At 38.5% G+C, this 16,989-nt stretch overlaps 1 protein-coding gene across 7 annotated transcripts in view; it reads left to right on the top strand.

Moving 5' to 3' along the window:
- CTNNA3 (catenin alpha 3) overlaps nucleotides 1-16,989 on the top strand; it is a 1,911,430-nt gene that overhangs the window by 71,447 nt on the left and 1,822,994 nt on the right. The window lies entirely within an intron of this gene.

Genomic DNA, 16,989 nt, shown 5'->3' with positions numbered 1-16,989 from the left:
ATATTCCATTGTGTATATGTACCACAACTTCTTTATCCATTCATCTGTCAATGGGTATCTAGGTTGCTTCCATGTTCTAGCTATTGTAGATAGTGCTGCAATGAACAATGGGATACATGTGTCTTTTTCAACCCTGGTTTCCTCAGGGTATATGCCTCAGAGTGGGACTGCTAGGTCATATGGTGGTTTTATTCCTAGTTTTTAAAGGAATCTCCATACCGTCTTCCATAGTGGTTGTATCAACCACTGGTTTATATTCTCACCAACAGTGCAATAGTGTTCATTTTCTCCACACCCTCTCCAGCATTTATTGTTTGTCAAGTTTTTGATGATGGCCATTCTGACCGGTGTGAGGTGATATCTCATTGTGGTTTTGATTTGCATTTCTCTAATAATGAGTAATGTTGAGCATCTTTTCATGTGTTTGTTAATCATCTGTATTTCTTCTTTGAAGAAATGTCTGTTTAGGTCTTCTTCCCACTTTTTGATTGGGTTGTTTGTTTTCCTGGTATTGAGTTGTATGAGCTGCTTGTATATTTTGGAAATTAATCCTTTGTCAGTTGTTTCATTTGATATTATTTTCTCCCATTCCAAGGGTTGTCTTTTCACCTTGCTTATAGTTTCTTTTGCTGTGCAAAAGCTTTTAAGTTTAATCAGGTCCCACTTGTTTACTTTTGTTTTTATTTCCATTACTCTAGGATGTGGGTCATAGAGGATCTTGCTTTGGTTTATGTCATCGAGTGTTCTGCCTATGTTTTCCTTTGAGGGTTTTATAGTTTCTGGTCTCATGTTTAGATCTTTAATCCATTTTGAGTTTATCTTTGTTTATGGTGTTAGGAAGTGTTCTAATTTCATTCTTTTACATGCAGCTATCCAGTTTTTCCAGCACCATTTACTGAAGAGGCTATCTTTGCCCCATTGTATATTCTTGCCTCCTTTATCAAAAATAAGGTACCCATAGGTGCATGGGTTTATTTCTGGGCTTTCTATCTTGTTCCATTGGTCTATATTTCTCTTTTTGTGCCAGTACCATACTGTCTTGATATATATCTTGATCTAGCACACCATAGCTTTGTAGTATAATCTGAAGTCAGGAAGGTTGATTGCTCCAGCTCCATCATTCTTTCTCAAGTCTGCTTTGGTTATTCGGGGTCTTTTGTGTTGCCATATATATTGTGAAATTTTTTGTTCTAGTTCTGTGAAAAATGCCATTGGTAATTTGATAGGGATCACATTGAATCTGTAGATAGCCTTTGGTAGTATAGTCATTTTCACAATATTGATTCTTCCTACTCAGGAACATGGAATATCTCTCCATCTGTTTATGTCATCTTTGAATTCTTTCATCAGTGTCTTATAATTTTCTGTGTACAGTTCTTTTGTCTCCTTCAGTTCAGTTCAGTTCAGTTGCTCAGTCATGTCTGACTCTGCGACCCCATGAATCGCAGCATGCCAGGCCTCCCTGTCCATTACCATCTCCTGGAGTTCACTCAAACTCACATCCATCAAGTTGGTGATGCCATCCAACCATCTCATCCTCTGTTGTCCCCTTTTCCTCCTGCCCCCAATCCCTCCCAGCATCAGAGTCTTTTCCAATGAGTCAACTCTTTGCATGAGGTGGCCAAAGTACCGGAGTTTCAGCTTTAGCATCATTCCTTCCAAAGAAATCCCAGGGCTGATCTCCTTTAGAATGGACTGTTTGGATCTCCTTGCAGTCCAGGGGACTCTCAAGAGTCTTCTCCAATGTAAATTTATTCCTAGATATTTAATTCTTTTTGTTGCAATGGTAAATGGGATTGGTTCCTTAATTTCTCTTTCTGATTTTTCATTGTTATTATATAGAAATACAAGTGATTTCTGTGTACTGATTTTGTATCCTGCAACTTTGCTAAATTCGCTGATTAGCTCTAGTAATTTTCTGATACTATCTTTAGGGTTTTCAATGTACAGTATCATGTCATCTGCAAACAGTGAGAGCTTTACTGCTTCTTTTCCAATCTGGATTCCTTTTATTTCTTTTTCTTCTCTGATTACTGTAGCTAGGACTTCCAGAACTATGTTGAATAATAGTGGTGAAAGTGGACACCCTTGTCTTGCTCCTGATCTTAGGGGTAATGCTTTCCTTTCCATTTCTCACCATTGAAAATTATGTTTGCTGTAGGCTTATCATATATGGCCTTTACTATGTTGAGGTAGGTTCCTTCTATGCCCATTTTTTGAAGAGTTTTAATCATAAATTGGTGCTGAATTTTGCCAAAGGCTTTTCCTGCATCTATTGAGATGATCATATGGTTTTTATCTTTCAGTTTGTTAATATGGTATATCAGATTGAATGATTTGCATATATTGAAGAATCCTTGCGTTCCTGGAATAAACCCAACTTGATCATGGTGTATGAGCTTTTTGATGTGTTGCTGAATTCCGTTTGCTAAAATTTTGTTGAGGATTTTTGCATCTATGTTCATCAGTGATTTTGGCCTGTAGTTTTCTTTTTTGTGTTGTCTTTGTCTGGTTTTGGTATCAGAGTGATGGTGGCCTCATAGAATGAATTTGGAAGTGTTCCTTCCTCTGCAATTTTTTTGAAAGAGTTTCAGAAGGATAGGCTTTAGCTCTTCTCTCAATGTTTGATAGAATTCTCCTGTGAAGTCATCTGGTCCTGGGCTTTTGTTTTTTGGGAGATTTTCGATCACAGCTTCAATTTTAGTGCTTGTAATTTCTGTTTCTTCCTGGTTCAATCTTGAAAGATTGATCTAAGAATTTGTCCATTTCTTCCAGGTTATCCATTTTATTGCCATATAATTGTTCATAATAGTCTCTTATAATCCTTTGTATTTCTGCATTGTCTGTTGTAACCTCTTCTTTTTCATTTCTAATTTTGTTTATTTGATTCTTCTCTCTTTTTTTCTTGATGAGTCTGGCTAAAGGCTTGTCAATTTTGTTTATCTTCTCAAAGAACCAGCTTTTAGTTTGATTAATCTTTACTATTGTTTCTTTCATTTCTTTTTCATTTATTTCTGCTCAGATCTTTATGATTTCTTTCCTTCTCCTAATTTTGGTTTTTTTTTTTGTTCTTTTTCCATTTGTTTTAGATGTAAAGTTAGGCTGTCTGTTCGATGTTTTTCTTGTTTCTTGAGATAGGAATGTATTGCTATAAACTTACCTCTGAGAACTGCTTTTGCTGCATCCCATAGGTTGTGAGTTGTCATGTTTTCATTGCCATTTGTTTCTAGAAATTTTTTTATTTCCTTTTTGATTTCTTCAGTAACCTGTTGGTTATTTAGAAATGTGTTGTTTAATCTCCATGTGTTTGTGTTTCTTACAGTTTTTTTCTTGTAATTGATGTCTAGTCTCATAGCATTGTCGTCAGAGAAGATGCTTGATATAATTTCAGTTTTCTTAAATTTACTGAGGTTTGATTTGTGACCCAAGATGTGGTCTGTCCTGAAGAATATTCCATGTGCACTTGACAAGAAGGTGTATTATTCTGCATTTGGATGGAATGTCCTAAAGATATCAATGAGATCCATCTCATATAATGTATCATTTAAGACTTGTGTTTCCTTATTCATTTTCTGTTTTGATGATCTGTCATTGATATGAGTGGGGTGTTAAAGTCTCCTGCTATTATTGTATTACTGTCAATTTCTCCTTTTATGTCTGCTAGTGTTTGTCTTATGTATTGAGGTGCTTCTATGTTGGGTGCATAGATATTTACAATTGTTATGTCTTCCTCTTGGATTGATCCTTTGATCATTATGTAGTGTCCTTCCTTATCTCTTGTAATCTTTAAGGTCTATTTTATCTGATATGAGGATTGCTACTCCAGCTTTCTTTTGCTTCCCATTTGCATGGAATATATTTTTCCATCCTCCCTCTTTCAGTCTATATGTGTCTTGAGGTCTGAAGTGGGTTTCATGTAGACAGCATAATATGGGCCTTCTTTTTGTACCCATTCAGCCAGTCTGTATTTTTTGGTTGGAGCATTTAATCCATTTACATTTAAAGTAATTATTGATATGTATGTTCCTATTGCCATTTTTTAATTGTTTGGGGTTGATTTTGGAAATCTTTTTTTTGTTCTCTTGTATTTCTTGACTATATAAGTCCATTTAACATTTGGCTTCCCTTGTGGCTCAGCTGGTAAAGAATCTGCCTGCAATGTGGGAGACATGTGTTTGATCCTTGGGTTGGGAAGATCCCCTGGAGAAGGGAAAGGCAATCCACTCCAGTATTCTGGCCTAGAGAATTCCATGGACTACACAGTCCATGGGGTCACAAAGAGTTGAACATGACTGAGTGACTTTCACTTTCATTTCACTTCACTTTAAACATTTGTTGTAAAGCTGGTTTGGTGGTACTGAATTCTCTTAACTTTTGCTTGTCTGAAAAGCTTTTGATTTCTCCATCAATTTTGAATGAGATCCTTGCCAGGTACAGTAATCTTGGTTGTAGATTGTTCCCTTTCAGTACTTTAAATATATCCTGCCATTCCCTTCTGGTCTGCAGAGTTTCTGCTGAAAGATCAGCTGTTACGCTTATGGGGTTTCCCTTGTATGTTACTTGTTGCTTCTCCCTTGCTGCTTTTAATATTATTTCTTTGTGTTTAGTGTTTGTTAGTTTGATTAGTATGTGTCTTGGTGTGTTTCTCCTTGGGTTTATCCTATATGGGTCTCTTTGTGCCTCTTGGACTTGGTTGACTATTTTCTCTTCCATGTTGGGGAAATTTTCAACTTATCTCTTCAAAAATTTTCTCATACCCTTTCTTTTCCTCTTCATCTTCTGGGACCCATATTATTTGTAAGTTGGTGTGTTTGATATTGTCCCAGAGGTCTCTGAGATGATCCTCAGTTCTTTTCATTCGTTTTACTTTATTGTGCTCTTCAGAAGTTATTTCCACCATTTTATCATCCAGCTCACTGATTTGTTCTTCTGCTTCAGATATTCTGCTATTGATTCCTTCTAGAATATTTTTAATTTCAGTAACTGTGTTGTTTGTCTTTGCATGTATCTTCTTTAATTCTTCTAGGTCTTTGTTAATTGATTCTTGCATTTTCTCCATTTTGCTTTCAAGGTTTTTGATCATCTTTACTATCATTATTCTGAATTCTTTTTCAGGTATTTTGCCTATTTCCTCTTCATTTATTTGGACTTCTGTGTTTCTAGTTTGTTCTTTCATTTGTGTAGTATTTCTCTGCCTATTCATTATATACTTTTTAACTTACTGTGTTTGAGGTCTCCTTGTCCCAGTCTTCAGGGTTGAATTCTTTTTTCTGTTTGGTTTCTAACCTCTAAGTTTGGTTCAGTGGTTTGTGTAAGCTTCTTAAATAGGGTGATATTTGTGCTTAATTTTTGTTTGATTTTCTTCTGATGGGCAAGGGTGAGTGAGGTGGTAATACTGTCTGCTGATGATTTGGTTTGTATTTTTGTTTTGTTTGTTTTTTTAGATGAGGCATCCTGCACAGGGTGCTATTGGTGGTTGAGTGATGCTGGGTCTTGTATTACAGTGGTTTCCTTTGTGTGAGTTCTCAGTATTTGATACCTCCTAGGGTTAGTTCTCTGGAAGTCTAGGGTCTTGGATTCAGTGCTCCCACTCCAAAGGCTCAGGGCTTGATCTTGAGTTTTGCATGGGTCTATATGTTCTTTTCTGCTGGTCAGGTACTCCTGTGCACTCTCAACTGGTATTCTGCATGCACTTCTGTGTCTGAAGGTGTATTCTTAATGTATCTGTGGAGAGAGATGTATTCCACATCCCTCTACTCCTCCGTCATCTTGTTCTCTCTGTGCCTGGTCTTTTTATGTAGAATTCAAAAACAAGCTATGTAGCCTTTTCTCTCTCTCTCTCTTTTTTTTTTAACCAGAAAAGACTGAATATAAGTATATACTTGTTTCTAGATCACATTGAACTAATCAGATCACAAATAAACTATACAAATGGAGATTTGCTTATTCAGTTTGCAAAATCTTGCTTTTTCATGATACTAGACATGGGAGATGACAGAGTATCCTGCATTAGTGATTGCCTTTGACTTAAAAACTATCATGTGCTATCACAAAACTTAAAATTTACTTTTGCTTTAGCTATCAGCTTTCTTGGTAACCTAGTACATATCACTCAGCATTGTGGCTTTTGATTAAGGTTTTGAACATCTAGAATTTCATTCATTTTTTTAAATTAAGTCAACCACCTTTTATTTATTACTTACAGTACCCTGACTCTGGATTTTCAGGATGAGTCAAGCATGGCCCTTTCCCTTGTCAAGTTCCTGGTAAAGCTGGGGAGGCAGTATGTTAATAGTTAACTACAAAACACTATAATGAGTGGTATGAGAGGTACATACAGGTGGCTGTGTGAAGGGAGAGTTGTTCTAGGTTAAGGATGCCATTCCCATTCTGGGTGTAACAAGTAGTTTGTTGTCAAACTCCATGAATGGAAGATGAGAGTGAAAATTTAGTCAAAAATAAGGTATAAATTCGGAGAAGGCGATGGCACCCCACTCAAGTATTCTTGCCTGGAAAATCCCATGGGCGGAGGAGCCTGGAAGGCTGCAGTCCATGGGGTCGCGAAGAGTCGGACACGACTGAGCGACTTCACTTTCACTTTTCACTTTCATGCATTGGAGAAAGAAATGGCAACCCCCTCCAGTGTTCTTGCCTGGAGAATCCCAGGGAAGGGGGAGCCTGGTGGGCTGCCGTCTATGGGGTCGCACAGAGTCAGACACGACTGAAGTGACTTAGAAGCTTAGCATAAAGACCTTGGAGAGGAGGATGAGAGACAGTAGGTTAGCCCAGATGACCTGAGGTAAGAAATAGAGATGGAGGAAAAACAGGTTGTGGGAAGAAGGCTTCTACTTTGGCTATGTTGTGTGAAGTATCTATTGCCTATTGAATTGAATATTAACTCTTTCCTTGACTTTCAACACTTTCTGTACTCAAGCTACAACCTACTTCCTGACCTATTTTCTGGCCCAAATTCCTGTTTTTACCCTTTGGCCTGCCAAACTTGACTATCTGCTACTCTCAGACAGAAATAATTTCCATCTCTGTTGCTTTGCACATGATCCCTTTACCTGGCTTGACTTCCCTTCTGTCTTTCATGCCAGAAGATGGTCTGTCTTTAAAGGCTCTTTTTGGAAACCCTTCTTAATCCTTATGAATGTTTGTAGTCTCTTCAGCACTTTCCTTTTACTTATAAGTTTAAGCAGCCATTCTGCCTTTTATATCGCAGCTAGTTATGTGTCTTTCTTACTTATATTTCTTTTTTAAATGGCTAGGATATTGTTTTAGACATAATATGTGCTTAATAAATGTTTATTGGCCAAAACGAAGATAGTATTTGGTTTGGGGAGAGCACTGAATGTTGATCAAAGGATATGTATTTTCTAGGTTCTCAACACTTCAATCTTTCCCAGTACTTTTGTTAACATAGTGAAGGTTGCTTTTGTAGAAAATAAAGAACAGTTGAAATTATTAATGACTTGTAGAAAGGATCCTTCGCCTTAAGACTGGATGATACCTTTTATTTTAAAAAATCACTTGCTTTATAATTCTACAATTTTCCCCTACCCTTCTAATTTCTTTCATAATCCTGTTTGACGGTTTTAGCTAATCAACATGGCTTAAAAGTCTAATTTTTTACTTCACCCATAAGGCTACCAGGGAAGCCTGATTCACCCATTAAAATTAACTTATGGAAACAAAGTAGCAAAGAAGGCTCCTGTGAGCTATTAGAGAAGGGTTAAAATTCAAAATATTTTATCTAATAAGTAAGAAAAGAGATAGCTGTTGACATGGCTTTTTATATTACAGTGATAGTAAAATTTAAAAAAGTTAGATTAGGAAAGAATATGGTTATAGAATATGAATGTGTTACCCAAGTTGGCACTAGAGAAGACTTTCTACAGTACTACCATTTGAGATACTAAGGCATTGCACTAATGTGACAAATGAAAATAGATCACAAACTCATGCCATATTCTGTAATGCTCCTATTGCACACTAGTGTGGGTCTCTACAGTGGCAGTTGAATCCCTTAGCTGTTGTTCACTCACTAAGTTGTGTCCAACTTTATGCAACCCCATGGACTGCAACACACCAGGCTCCTCTGTCTTTCACTATTTCCCAGAGTTTTTTCAAACTCATATCCGTTGAATTGATGATTCTACCTAGCCATCTCATCCTCTGCTGCCCCCTTCTCCTTTTGCCTTTAATCTTTCCCAGCATCAGGGTCTTTTTCCAATGAATCGGCTTTCTGCATCAGGTGGCCAAAGTGTTGGAGTTTCAGCTTCAACATCAGTCCTTCCAATGAATATTCAGGATTGATTTCCTTTAGGATTGACTGGTTTGCAGTCCAAGGGACTCTCAAGAGTATTCTCTAGTGCCACAGTTCAAAAGCATAAATTCTTTGGTGCTCAGCCTTCTTTATGGTCCAACTCTCACTTACGTACACGACTACTGAAAAAACCATAGCTTTGACTAGACGGACCTTTATTGGCAAGGCGATGTCTCTGTTTTGTAATACGCTGTCTAAGTTTGTCATAGCTTTCCTTCCAGGGAGCAAATGTATTTTATTTTCATGGCTGCAGTCACTGTCCACAGTGATTTTGGAGTCCAAGAAAATAAAATCTGTCATTGCTTCCACTTTGCCCCTTCTATTTGCCATGGAGTGATGGGACTGGAAGCCATGATCTTAGTTTTTTTCAATGTTGAGTTTTAAGCCAGCTTTTTCATGCTCCTCTTTCACCTTCATCAGGAAGCTCTTCAGTTCTTCACTTTCTGCCATTAGAGTGGTATCATCTGATCTGAGGTTGTTGATATTTCTCCCAGCAATCTTGATTCCAGCTTGTGATTCATCCAGCTAGTATTTTGCATGATGTACTCTGCATATAAGTTAAATAAGCAGTGTGACAATATACAGCCTTGTTGTACTCCTTTCCAAATTTTGAACCAGTCCATTGTTCCATGTCCAGTTCTAACTGTTGCTTCTTGATCTGCATACAGGTTTCTTAGGAGGAAGGTAAGGTGGTCTGGTATTCCCATCTCTTTCAGAATTTTCCACAGTTTGTTGTGATCCATACAGTCAAAGGCTTTGGTGTAGTCAATAAAGCAAAAGTAGATATTTTTCTGGAACTCTCTTGCTTTTTTTATGATCCAACAGATGTTGGGAATCTGATCTCTGGTTCCTCTGCCTCTTCAAAATGTAATTTGTACGTTTGGAAGTTCTTGGTTCATGTACTGCTGAAGGCTAGCTTGTAGAATTTTGACCATAACTTTATTAGCATGTGAAACTAGAACAGTTGTACAGTAGTTTAAATATTCTTTAGCATTTCCCTTCTTTGGGATTGGAATGGAAACTGACCTTTTCCAGTCCTGTGGCTACTGCTGAATTTTCCAAATTTGCTGACATATTGAGTGCAGCACTTTAACAGCATCATCTTTTAGGATTTGAAATAGCTCAGCTGGAATTCTATCATCTCCATTAGCTTTGTTCATTGTAATGCTTCCTAAGGTCCACTTGAAGTCACACTCCAAGATATCTGGTTCTAGGTGAGTGATCACACGATTGTGGTTATCCAGGTCATTAAAATCTCTTTGTACAGTTCTTCTGTGTATTCTTGCCATCTCTTATTAATGTCTTTTGCTTTGTTTGGTTAGGTCCTTGCTGTTTCTGTTCTTTACTGTGTCCATCTTTGTATTAAATATTCCCTTGGCTTCTCTGATTTTCTTGGAGAGATCTCTAGTCTTTTCCATTCTATTGTTTTCCTTTATTTCTTTTCATTGTTCATTTAAGAAGACCTTCTTATCTCTCCTAGCTATTCTCTGGAACTCAGTATTCAGTTGGGTGTGCATGCATGCCAAATCACTTCAGTCATGTATGACTCTTTGCAGCACTGTGAACTGGAGCATGCCAGACTCCTTTGTCCGTGGGATTCTCCAGGCAAGAGAATACTGGAGAGGGTTGCCATGTCCTCTTCCAGGGGGTCTTCCTGACCCAGGGATCGAACCCATGTCTCCTGTGTCTCCTGCATTGCAGGCCAATTCTTTATCGCTGAACTACCAGGGAAGCCCTCAGTTGGGTATATCTTTTCTTTCTTCCTTGCCTTTCACTTCTCTTCTTTCCTCAACTATCTGTAAGGCCACCCCAGACAACAACTTTGCTTTCTTGCATTTTTTTTTTTTTTTTTTTTACTTTGGGATAGTTTTGAACACTACCTCCTATGCAATGTTATGAACCTCTGTCTGTAGTTCTTCAGGCACTCTTGTCTACCAGAGCTAATCCCTTGAATCTATTATTCACCTCCACTGTATAATCATAAGGACTTGATTTAGGTCATACCTGAATGGTTTAGTGGTTTTCCCTACTTTCTTCAATTTAAGCCTGAATCTTGTATTAAGAAGCTGATGATCTGAGCCAGGTCTTGTTTTTACTGACTGTATGGAGCTTCTCCGGAGAAGGCAATGGCACCCCACTCCAGCACTCTTGCCTGGAAAGTCCCATGGACGGAGGAGCCTGGTGGGCTACAGTCCATGTGGTCGCGAAGAGTCAGACACGACTGAGCAACTTCAATTTCACTTTCCACTTTCATGCATTGGACAGGGAAATGGCAACCCACTCCAGTGTTCTTGCCTGGAGAATCCCAGGGACAGGGGAGCCTGGTAGGAGGCCATCTATGGGGTTGCACAGAGTTGGACACAACTGAAGTGACTTAGCAGCAGCAGCAGCAGCAGCATAGAGCTTCTCCGTCTTTGGTTGTAAAAAATATAATCAATCTGATTTTAGTGTTGACAATTTTCTGACGTCCATGTGCAGAGTCATCTGTTATGTTGTTGGAAAAGGGTGTTTGCTATGGCCAATGTGTTCTCTTCACAAAACTCTGTTAGCCTTTACCCGGCTTCATTCTGTACTCCAAGGCCAAACTTGCCTATTACTCCAGGCATCTCTTGACTTCTTACTTTTGCATTCCAATCCCCTATGGTGAAAAGGACATTCTTTTTGATATTAGTTCTTGTAGGTCTTTATAGAACTGGTTAAATTCTTTGGGATCAGTGGTTGGGGCATAGACTTGGATTACTGTGATATTGAATGGTTTGCCTTGGAAATGAACAGAGATCATTCTGTCATTTTTGAGATTGTGCTCAAGCACTACATTTCATACTCTTTTGTAAACTATGAGGACTACTCCATTTCTTCTGAGGGATTCTTGCCCACAGAGTAGATATAATGGTTATCTGAATTAAATTCACCCATTCCTGTCCTGATTCCTAAGATGTTGATGTTCACTCCTGCCATCGCCTACTTGACTACATCCAATATACCTTGATTTATGGACCTAACATTCCAGATTCCTATACAATATTGTTTTTTTTTTTTTTTTTTTTTTTTTTGCAGCTCTGGACTTTATTTTCACCATCAGACATATCCACAACTGAGTGTTGTTTCTGCTTTGGCCCAGCAGCTCCATTCTTTCTGGAGCTATTAGTAATTATCCTCTGCTCTTTCCCTGTAGCATATTGGACATCTTCCCATCTGGGAGGGGGGTTCATCTCCTGATGTCATATATTTTTTACCTTTTGATAGTGTTAATGGGGTTCTGTGGCAAGAGTAACTGGGCTGGTTTGCCATTTCCCCCTGCAGTTGACCACATTTTGTCAGAACTCTTCATTATGACCTGTGCATCTTGGGTAGCCCTGCAAACATGGCTAATAGCTTCACTGAGTTATGCAAGCCCCTTCACAAGGCTGTGTTCCACAAAGGGGTAGTTTCCTAGCATATCAATTTCAGTATCTTCGGGGTACCTAAAAAGCATACATGAATCAGGAAAGATTAGAAAACCCTTTTATTTTTTTTGTACTCTAAATTTTAATGTATAAGTGTTATACACCATTAAAATACACCTGGTATTATGGAATTATGCATGAGAAGAATGCATAAAGTAAGAAATTTCTTCTTTTTATATTACTGCTGCTGCTGCTGCTCCTAAGTCGCTTCAGTCGTGTCCGACTCTGTGCGACCCCATAGACAGCAGTCCACCAGGCTCCCCCATCCCTGGGGATTCTCCAGGCAAGAACATTGGAGTGGGTTGCCATTTCCTTCGCCAATGCATGAAAGTGAAAAGTGAAAGAGAAGACGCTCAGTCATGTTTGACTCTTATCTTTAATTTAGGACCACATCAGTGGGGAGCTGATTCTGTATCTATGATGAAGGTGTGTCTGTAGCCTAGAACAGATTTATAGACTGAAGAAAAGTGAACAAAACCCAAGTTCTTTAAGAGCTGCACACTTGAGGTCAAAGACTTTCCATTTGAGAAGGACTATGTAAGTCTGATAAAGAAGAAAAGGGGTCAGTTTTGCACAGTGGTAAAAAGAAAGATTAGCAAGATCTGAACTTGGGTCTTACATTAGAATAATCTTTGCTATAAATTCCAATAAAGTTTTTGTGTTCCTGGTATATAACTGATTTTGCGCTGGAAAAGAAACAAGAATTATTTCACAAAATAGCTTCAGGCTAATTTTTACTGTTTGCTGGTAGAAGAGGTGGGAGATGGTTTCAGAAAACATATGCACCCTCCAGCCCTTGGTGAGATTCATCTACTTTCAGGGGTCATGGTCACCTATGTGAAAGTGAAAGTTGCTCAGTTGTGTCCAACTTTTGCGACCCCATGGATTATACAGTCCATGGAATTCTCCAGGCCAGAATACTGGAGTGGGTAACCTTTCCCTTCTCCAGGGATCTTCCCAACCCAGGGATTGAACCCAGGTCTCCTGCATTGCAGGTGAATTGTTTACCACCTGAGCCACAAGGGAAGCCCCCCGGGTCACTTATGATAGTTGGTTAGATCCCCATAAGTGATTTGGGGTAAAAAAAAGTTTTAGCTTTCTATATTTTTATATCCCAAGGCCTACTACATCATATGTACTTTTTGAAATAAAATGAATCATTGGAAGCATCACGACTTTAGTCAGTATTAAATAACTATATTGGGGTATTTAAAAAGAAGATTTAGGTTAAACTTGAAAAACTTGCAAGGTGCAATTGCTTTTTTTTTTTTTTGATGGAAGCACAATGTTCTTTTCACATTTCCTACTTCTCTGGCATTTATTATAAGGAACAAAGCATTTCTGGAATGCTCATTTTAATTTGAAAGCTCAGGCTATTCTATGGAAAACATTTGGCGCTTGGTGGATCTGAACAATAATAGAGGAATGTTCAGTGGGAAGCGTCATGAACTGTGGCACTTAAAATAAATTCTGAAGGAACATTTTAGACAATGATACTTATTGTTCATTTAAAACAAAGGTTTTAAGCAAGGTGCTGTAATTTGTCTTAATCTGGACAAGTATCTTATAACTCTTGATATATAAATTACACTGATAATAGCAAGATACTTGTCTTTTGGAATATGTGAAAACCCATGTAATAAACCAGACTTATTATCATCTTTACATAATGCACAATAAAGACATGTGGCCCTATTTGACTGCTTGTAGAGCACACAGAATCTGCTTTGTTAATTGACTCCTTCACATTTAGATTGGAGGACCCTATGAGCAAGATATAGATAGACCCAGAGAGAACATCTTTGACAAGGATCTCATGGGGATGGACTAGAAAACACACGTTAAATACCATCCAACACTTGTGCCATATTTTATGTCTTAAAAAACACTTTACATTATTTAAACTTAATATAATCTTAAAGAATAATATGATTATTATCATTTTTCAAGAAAGGAAATAAATGCTTGCTATAAGGAAATCCACTCTGGGTTGTGAATATGGGAATACAGCAAACTAGGATAAAGAGGAAGGTTTGTTGGACAGAGGAGGGGAATAAAAGGGCAGATGAAAATTATTTTCATCCATATATTTCCCCTGTAGCTTGTGAGTTCTTTCTCAGTTCAGTTCAATTCAGTCACTCAGTCATGTCCAGCTCTTTGCCACCCCATGGACTGACTGTTGGAGAAGGCAATGGCACCCCACTCCAGTATTCTTGCCTGGAAAATCCCATGGACAGAGGAGCCTGGTGGGCTGCAGTCCATGGGGTCACTAGGATTCGGACACGACTGAGCGACTTCACTTTGACTTTTCACTTTCATGCATTGGAGAAGGAAATGGCAACCCACTCCAGTGTTCTTGCCTGGAGAATCCCAGGGATGGGGGAGCCTGGTGGGCTGTCATCTCTGGGGTCTCACAGAGTCGGACATGACTGAAGCGACTTAGCAGCAGGACTGACTGTAGCACACCCAGCTTCCCTGTCCATCACCAACTCCCTTCTCAGTTCTTGGCTAAGAACTGGATCCAGTTAGTCAAATAAACAAATATTTAATGCTCCATTAATAATAAACAAGCAAAGTCTCCAGAGGCTGCAGAACAGGAAAGATTATGTATAGTCTGTTGTCAAAGTGTGGCACATGATTGTTAAAAGCTTTGGCTCTTTGATGACACACAAGAGCCTAGCTTTCAACAAGAGTTTCAGGCCTTTTTAAAATAGTGGGTACAAGTGTCTTTTTCTTCTCTACAATGGGGATCTTCAAGTTTTGCTTATGAAAATGTTAACCATATTTAGTTATTGGGATTCGAGGTTTAATTAAATGGATATTTTCCACAATGTAATTTTGTATAAGGTTTTGTTTCCAAATACAGATACTTAATTTCTGTTTCCAAACAATGCTTTTATCATGAGTTTATTCTTTTTTTTTTAAAAAATTATTTGCTTATTTTTATTTTGGTGGTACTGGGTCTTTGTTGCTGCATGTGGGCTTTTGCTGGTTGCAAAGAGCAGGGGCTACTCTCTAGTTGTAGTGTGCAGGCTTCTCGTTGCAGTGGCTTTCTTGTGGAACATGGGCTCTAGGCACATGGGCTTCAGTAGTTGTAGCACTTGGGCTCAATAGTTGTGGCTCACGGGGCCCTAGAATGTGCAGGCTTTGGCAGTTGTACCGAGTAGACTCAGTAGTGGTGTATGGGCTCAGTTGCCCTGCAGCATGTAGAATCTTCCTGGACCAGGGATTGAACCTGTGTCCCCTGCATTGGCAGGCAGATTTCTATCCACTGTATCACTAGGGAAGTTTGAGTTTATTTTTATTTTAGCAAATCTACAAAAGTAATACATGCTCATTATTAACATATTCAGGCAATTTAAAATATAGACATTAAAAAGTTTCTCTGTTTGAAAGAGAAATATAAATATCATATACTAATGCATATATATGGAATATAGAAAGATGGTACTGATGAATTTATTTGCAGGGCAGCAATGGGAAAACAGACATAGAGAACAGACTTATGGACATCAGGGAGAGGAGAGGAGAGGATGAAATGTATGGAGAGAGTAACATAGAAACTTAAATTACATGTGTAAAATAGATCACCAATGGGAATTTGCTGTATGACTGGGAACTCAAACAGGGACTCTGTATCAATCTAGAGGGGTGGGGTGGGGAGGGAGATGGGTAGGAGGTTCAAGAGAGAGGGGACATATGTATACCTGTGGCTGATTCATGTTGATATTTGACAGAAAACAACAAAATTCTGTAAAGCAATTATCCTTCAATTAAAAAATAAATTAACAAAAAAGTTGATTGGTTCAATTATTCCATTCATTAAGCCATTTATATAAGAAACACTTATTGAGCAACTACTTTATGTTGAAATTGACGCTTGCTCCTTGGAAGAAAAGCTATGACAAACCTAGAGAGTGTATTACAAAGCAGAGACATCACTTTGCTGACAAAGGTCTATATAGTCAAAGCTTTGGTTTTTCCGGTAGTCATATAAGGATGTGAGAGTTGGACCATAAAGAAGGCTGAGTGCTAAAGAATTGGTGCTTTCAAATTGCGGTGCTGGGGAAGACTGTTGAGAGTCTTTTGGACATCTAGGAGATCAAACCAGTCATTCCTAAAGGAAATAAACCCTGAATATTCATTGGAAAGACTGATGCTGAAACTGAAGCTTTAATACTTTGGCCACCCAATGCGAAGAGCCGATTCATTGGAAAAGACCTTGATGCTGGGAAAGATTGAAGGCAAGAGAAGAAGGGAATGACAGAAGTTGAGATGGTTGGATGACATCACTGACTCAATGGACGTGAGTTTGAGCAAGCTCTGGGAGATAGTAAAAGACAGAGAAGCCTGGTGTGCTGCAGTCCATGGGGTCACAGAGTCTGACATGACTTAGTGACTGAACAACAACCACCACCACCCCAACTTCCATGCATTGTTCTGAGTGCAGGAGAAAGAAACCACATTTCCTGTCTTCATGGAGTTTACGTTTTGTGTTGGAAGGGTGCAATAAACATGTATGAACAAAAAATATCATGCTCTGAAATGTCCTGAAGAAGTATAAAGGGTAGTGAGGGAACAGAGTGGAAGAGGATGAGGACTGGTGTGGTCAGGAAAGGCTTCTTGATAGGACACGTTGAGGGGGATCTGAGTGTTGGGGAGGCCAACTGAGTTAGGGGATAGTGTAGGAGAGAGGTAAGAGTTTACAAAGGGCCAGAATGTAGGTCATAGTTAGAACTTGGGTTTTGTCCTCCTTAGATAGCCACTGTTTTACATGTTTCAGAGTGATTCTGCACCGCACCCCCACACACATTAGTAATCTCTTTTCTTAATCTAAATAGATTACTACCTACTGACTTAACTGTAATTATTTTTGCCTCCCTCTTAATGTAGATTGCTGGCTACAAAGTGATATAAATAATCATTTGATATATATATCAAATAATATATATGTGGATATTATATATAGTATATTTTGCATTGTTCCAATAGTAAAACTTGATGAGATTCCTTCCTTCCTTCCTTCCTTTCTTCCTATCTTTAGTTGGGAAGTCCGTGGTAGCTGATAATATTGCTATTGGTGACTTGACTTGACTTTTGGGAATGTACTAGTAGTATTGGGAATGAATCATGCTATTATGAAATACTTCTTTTTGTTCTGGTCTATGATATCCCAAGACTGTTCCTCTTGCAATTTGTCTGACGAATGACTTG

The sequence above is a fragment of the Bubalus kerabau genome, chromosome 1 (genome assembly GCF_029407905.1).
Source record: "Bubalus kerabau isolate K-KA32 ecotype Philippines breed swamp buffalo chromosome 1, PCC_UOA_SB_1v2, whole genome shotgun sequence".
NCBI lineage: Eukaryota > Metazoa > Chordata > Mammalia > Artiodactyla > Bovidae > Bubalus > Bubalus kerabau.
This window is presented reverse-complemented; position numbering and strand designations above follow the sequence as displayed.